The sequence below is a fragment of the Prunus dulcis genome, chromosome 7, assembly GCF_902201215.1.
Source record: "Prunus dulcis chromosome 7, ALMONDv2, whole genome shotgun sequence".
Taxonomy (NCBI): Eukaryota; Viridiplantae; Streptophyta; class Magnoliopsida; order Rosales; family Rosaceae; genus Prunus; species Prunus dulcis.
In genome coordinates this window covers 5,531,994-5,538,709 of record NC_047656.1, presented here as the reverse complement: position 1 = coordinate 5,538,709, position 6,716 = coordinate 5,531,994, and the positions used below count along the sequence as shown (strand labels likewise).

General features: G+C 35.0%; 1 long non-coding RNA gene across 2 annotated transcripts; it reads left to right on the top strand.

Annotated features, from left to right (window-relative positions):
- The first annotated feature begins 425 nt into the window (after positions 1–425).
- On the top strand, positions 426–2,498 carry LOC117635566. Of its 2 annotated transcripts, none has more exons than XR_004586899.1 (3): positions 426–510; positions 726–788; positions 2,008–2,498. It is a non-coding gene; the product is annotated as an uncharacterized LOC117635566 (long non-coding RNA). The 2 variants fall into 2 exon arrangements; XR_004586900.1 differs by having other exon boundaries at positions 694–788.
- The last annotated feature ends 4,218 nt before the right edge of the window (positions 2,499–6,716 follow it).

The window sequence follows — 6,716 nt, the reverse complement described above, 5'->3', positions numbered from 1 at the left end:
ACATCTTCTCAATAGTACTAGATTGACTTAGAGAGATTCCTTGTGTCGTCTTCTCAATTTTCATTCCTAAGATTACATTTGCTTCTCCCATATCTTTCATGTCAAAATTCCTAGATAAGTATGACTTCACATTATTCACAATCTCTAAATTCGTCCCAAAGATCAAAATGTCATCAACATATAGGCACAAGATTACGTGTTCTCCATTATTCTCTTTATAGTAAACGCATTTATCATGACCATTAAACTTAAAATCATAATCTAGAATCACCTTGTCAAATTTCTCATGCCATTGCTTAGGAGCTTGCTTTAAGCCATATAAAGATTTAACCAACTTGCACACCTTGTGTTCTTGGCCCTTAACTATGAATCCTTCGGGTTGCTCCATATAGATCTCTTCATCTAAGTCTCCATTTAGAAACGTTGTCTTCACATCCATTTGATGAATCACTAAATTATGCACAGATGCTAAAGCTATCAAGGTCCTTATGGTGGTAATCCTAGAAACAGGTGAGTAAGTATCAAAATAATCTATCCCTTTCTTTTGTGTAAAACCCTTAGCTACCAATCTCGCTTTGTACTTATCAATACTTCCATCAGGTTTCAACTTTTTCCTAAACACCCACTTGCACCCTATCGCTTTATTTCCAGCAGGCAAATTCGTTAACATCCATGTGTTATTTTGAATTATAGATTGAAACTCATCATTTATAGCCTCTTTCCAGAATGGTGCATCCACAGACATAACGGCTTCCTTATAAGTTGTGGGATCTCCTTCTACTAGAAAGGTATAGAAATCATCTCCAAAGTTCTTCTCAATTCTCGCCCTTTTGCTTCTTCTAAGTTCTTGAGATTCTAAATTTTCAATCGTAGTTGAGCTAGAAGGCTTTTCACTTATTTGTACTTCCTTAGAAATTCTTGTCTTGTACGGGAAAATATCTTCAAAGAATGTAGCATCTCTTGCTTCCATAATTGTGTTGTTTGCAACCTCCTTTACTTCAGAGTTAATCACCAGGAATCTATTGGCACTACTATTTTTCGCATAACCGAGGAAAACTGCGTCTATAGTCTTAGGACCTATTTTCTTTCTCTTTGGATCGGGTATGAGTACCTTAGCTAAACACCCCCACACTTTTAGGATTCTAAGGTTAGGTGATCTTCTTTTCCATAACTCATAAGGAGTTTTCTCATTATCCTTCAATGTTATCCTATTAAGTATGAAACAAGCAGTTAACATTGCTTCCCCCCACAAATTTTCAGGTAGTCCACTACTAAGAAGCATAGAGTTTACCATATCCATCAGGGTTCTATTTTTCCTTTCAGCCACTCCATTAGATTGGGGTGAATATGGTGGAGTAACTTCATGTATAATTCCATGTTCTTCACAAAACACTCCAAGCTCATTTGAGGTATACTCTCCACCTCTGTCAGATCTAAGTCTTTTAATCTTTTTCTCCAATTGGTTTTCTACCTCATTTTTATAAATCTTGAGTTTATTAAACACCTCATCTTTTGTCTTAATAAGATAAATATGACAATACCTAGAGAAGTCATCAATAAAAGTCACAAAGTACTTGTTTCCACCTCTAGTAGGAGACCTATTTGAATCACACACATCACTATGTATGAGCTCTAAGATTTGGGTGTTTCTCTCTACAGGTTTGAAAGAATTCCTAGTTTGTTTGGCTTGAACACACACTTCACATTTATGCTTAAGGTCTATGTTAGACTTAGGGATTAGCTCAAGATCCATTAACGTTTTGATTTTGCTCAAACTTACATGTCCTAACCTTCCATGCCATACATTACAAGATTCAACGTTAAAAACTTGAGGAGAAATTTTATTATCTTCAAAAACTACATTTATTTTGAACAATCCATCACAAACATATCCTTTTCCAATAAAGACATCGTTTCTAGTAATAACAATCCTATTCGACTCCATTACAATTTTGTATCCTTGTTTTACTAAGGACGATCCACTGATAAGATTTCTCCTCACTTCAGGAACATGTCGCACATCCTTGAGAGTTAGAGTCTTCCCAGATGTCATCTTCAATTCCACTTCTCCTATTCCACGTACTTGTGCGACGGTGTCATTTCCTAGGGTTACACTTCCTCCACTTGAGTTCTGGTAATTTTTGAAAAACCGTTTGTCAAAACACACATGTACGTTTGCCCCAGAATCTAACCACCAATCACTATTACTTAAATATGCGACATTAACTAGAGGCTTAAAACTATACCTTAGATTGGGTTCATCTTGATCATCTTGATCCACCAACACATTCACTTGGGCTTTAGGACCACTTTGTCCTTTGTTCCACTTAGGCTTGGGCTTGTAGGGCTCGGTCTTCTTGTAATGACAGTCTTTGGCCCAATGATTTGTTCTTCCACAAACGAAGCATGGTTGATCCCTATTGCCATTGGAATTGTTATGGGGTCTATTATGCTGGCGATTTTGGTTTCAGTTGATTTGATTATGGTTGGGTTGGCTATTTCTGTTTGTCCTCTTGAAAGATTTCCTTCTAGATTGGAAACGATTCCTATTGTTTGAACTTTCCACTAGGTTCACATTTGTCTTTTCTTCCTTAGGCTTGTTACTTGATTTATGTTTCTCTTCAATCCTAAGGGAGTTTAAAACTTGGGTTAAGGTTAAAACTCCTTGTTTGTGCCTAAGCGTTTTTGCAAAGTTTAACCAACTTGGGGGTAATTTATCTATGAGACAAGAGACTTTAAACTCTTCACTAAACTTAGTACCCTTAAGTTCTATTTTCCTTAAAAAATCTTGGTACTCATGAATTTGTTCACTTACAGTTTTATTCTCAACCATCATATAGTTATTAAAGTTTGAGATTGTAAAACGATCTATTCCCGCATCTTCTATCCCATATTCAGCTTCTAATTCATCCCACAAAGTTTTTGCATTTTTAGTATCTTGATAAACATCATACAGATCATCAGAGAGAGCACTAAGGATTCTATTATGGCAATGATATTCTAATTCTTCTTTGGTCATCTTCTCCTTAGTTTTAGAAGTGGTTTCAGTAGTTTTATCAGGTGTGGTTTGATCTTCTAGGGCAGAAACTAACCCTAAAACAGTTAACCAATATTTAAGTTGTCTTTGCCACCTCTTAAAATTTGTCCCATTAAATTTTCCTGGTTTAACATTATTGGTTTCTACACTATCCATTTCAATTCCAATAAACAGTAATGAAGCAACAAAATCTGAAATTTAAATATAATAGAAATTAAGATTGAATATTAATCAAACAGTTGGTGGACAAACAATAACTTAAAGAAACAAACGTGCCAAATTTATGACAAAATATCTAACTTTAATTTTGTCTTAAAACAACGGTTACAAAATCTGATGCACTTAATTAATTTTTAAATTTGTTTGGGGTTGGTAACCAAAGCGTGTGAGCAATCAAAACACAAGCAAAACTGAAACGAGTAACTAAAACTTTCCAACAGTGGTACTTAAGGTTTTGAATAATAACTTTAATAAGTTTTTTTTTAAAAACAAAGGTGCAGACCAATTAGGTTAGAGGTTTAATATTGGTAAAAAGGTTTTCTTTAAAGTTGGACTTTAAAGCTTTGACTATGAAAATGTGTTGCTGACCCCTTTTTTTAAAATGAAAAACCTTAACTTTGGACTTTAAAGCTATAGTTTTGAAAACTGTATAGACAAGCAATAATAGGAAAACACAGCTAATGAAGACAGAGAGTGTTTACGATTTGGAGAAACTTATAGCAACAACAAATACAGTAAGAATAATTTTAACATACAAAGGCTTTAGATTGTTACTAAAAATTGTGGTTTTTCCCTTTTTATAAAATTCTTATTCAAAACTTTTAGATATAAATAATATACAAAATAAATATTAAACAGTAAAGTAAAATAAAGAGCCAAGTAAACAAATAAATAAAACAAGTTAAGATTAAGAAAGCAAGCCTGGTATAGTGAAAGCACGTCAAAGACGCTGTCCTAAAGCCTTTGTAGCCTCCCTACGTGCAGGTAATGACGGTCTACAAGACTCCAAGATACGACCCCAATACGCAGGCTTAAGATCCGCTATGAGCACGTTCACAGTCGGATAGAAAACTCCAAGCCACAGAACCGTTGCCCAAAAATAATATAGAAAGTATGGAATATGTGAAAGTATGAGAATAGAGAAATCTGATTGTAGTGTATTTTAAAATGTGAAGGAGGAGTGGCCTTTTATAGGCATCCAAAACTCGTAACCTCCAAACACATTTAACCATAAAAGTTGGTGGCAATGAATAGAAAATAAAAACTGAAAATTAAACAATTTGTAACTCCTATAATAAATAAAAGAAACTAGCCAAAAATTAAAACGGAAAATAAAACGTTTTAAAATTTAAAATCCTTTCAAATAATAACAAAGACTACAATAACAAAATTCCAAATCAGGTAACTTCATAAGCTGCGTCCTGTTGGATTTGAGTGTTTGATCTTTTCTTATTGTAATTTGGCTGTGGCTTTCTCATAAGCGTATTGTGCATAGTCTTTAATAATCTTTTCTGGAAAAGGGGAAAAAAAATAGTTGCCATGCTGCACACAATATGTTTGAGTGAAGCAATTAACATGCATTCCTAGGTTGAGGTGTTATAGACAGCACAAGATGCAATTTTGAAAAGATAAGAAGTTTTTCCAACAAGAGCACTAACACTGACATTCTAGGATTATTCATTAGATGCCTTGAATGTCTGTAGCCCTGAAAATCAAGAGTTTTTTTAATTCTAAGAAAGAAAGAAAACTTATATCGGATCCAAATAGAAGAGAGGTTCATTGATGTTCATATTTAGTGGAAAGAAACCTTGTTTAACGTATATGGGGGATAGAGTTCAAGAAAAACCAAAAGAATGCCTCCACAAACGAACAAATGAGTATCAACCTAGTGTAATATAATTAACCAAAAAAAGTTACTATGAATGCATAAAACATAAGTCTGTATTGTAAAATGAACATATAACAAGGTAAGTCATCAACAAATTAATAGTGGACAATTATTTTCAAAGAATTTGACAGCTGCCCGAGAGAACTGAAGGAGTTCAGGCATGAGATGCAAACGTGATAAACACCGTTAAGCACTCGGACGAACCCATGCTATAATATAATAGATATTATTAGATAGTTATACAGGCTGAGAATGTCATTGCTTGGGTTAAAATATAGCACACGTCTCAAATTCATTCCACATAACCAAAGAGACTGCCAGTTTGTAGTTAATACAAGCATCTAAAAATCAAGGCTCAGCAAAATTAAAGGGTAAGAAAGATGTGGTGTACCAAGGAACCCCTAAACCCTAAACCAATTTTGAAGAAACCCCTAAACCAATTTCATAGAAACCCATAAACCCTAAACCAATTTCAGAGAAACCCCTAAACCAATTTCATAGAAATCCATAAACCCTAAAACCCTAAACCAATTTCGAAGAAATCCCTAAACCAATTTCATACAAACCCATACACCCTAAACCAAATTCAGAAAAACCCCTAAACCCTAAGAAAATGACGATGAACAGTACCTTGTGGATGTGAACCGTGGAGTTAAGCTTTGATGAACAGACACCGCTAAGGGAGGAAGACCACTGCATCGGGGAGAGAGAGAGAGAGAGAGAGAGAGAGAGAGAGAGAGTTGCGCAAGAGAGACTGAGAAAGACTGAAGAGAAAGTTAGAGCTGAGCAACAGAGAGAGACAGAGCCTAGAGAGTTGAGAGAGAACACAATTTCTTAAAAAGTGATATGTGTGCAATTAGTGGACAATAAAGATGTATTTATAGGTGGTAGTTTTAAAATTTTAGGCAAGAATGGTATTTATGTACTAAAAGAATATTAGTGGACCTATAAAAAGAATATTAATAATATTTACGTACATGTATTTCATGCCTAATCTCATCTTCAATATTACAAACAACTGTTTGGTTGAACAATGCCAACAATCTTTCCATTTACAGGTCAAACTCACGTTTTCAAGTCTTATCCCACTACATGGATTTGTTGCGCTACATGGATTGCGACGGCTGTGGCATATGTTCCTAGAATGTTCGTAGACTCTACTTGATTTCTTTCTCAATTCCATGACTTGTTTTCACTGAAAATTACACTCCTTGAGAGTACAATTTTCTTAGATTGCAGATCATGCACTCTAAATCCCATTTCACAACTTCCATATCCCATGAAAACTCCCTTTCTGGTTCTGTCATCGAATTTATGCCTCAAGGGTGATGGGACATGAGTATAGCAAATACAACCAAATGCTTTCAGATGCTTAATTCCAGGCTTCCTACATGTGAAAGCTTCAAAAGGTGTTTTGTTCAACACAGACGTTGTAAAGCATCTATTTTGAAGGTACACAGCTATGCTCACTGCTTTTGCCCAAAAAATCACAGGAATTCCCTTCTCATGTCATCATAGACCTTGCCATCTCACCAATTGTTCTATTTCTTCTGTCAGCAACTCCATTTTGCTGAGGAGAGTGGGCAATGGTCAGTTGCCTTTTCATTCCCATGCTTGCACAGTAATCCTGAAATTCATGTGAGGTGTACTCACCACCTCTATCACTCCTTAGCTTCTTCAAACTGAATCCACCTTGCAATTCAACAAAGACTTTGAATTTCTTGAACACATTGAAGGTATCAGACTTATTTATGAGGAAATATACCCAACACATTCTTGAAAAATCATCTA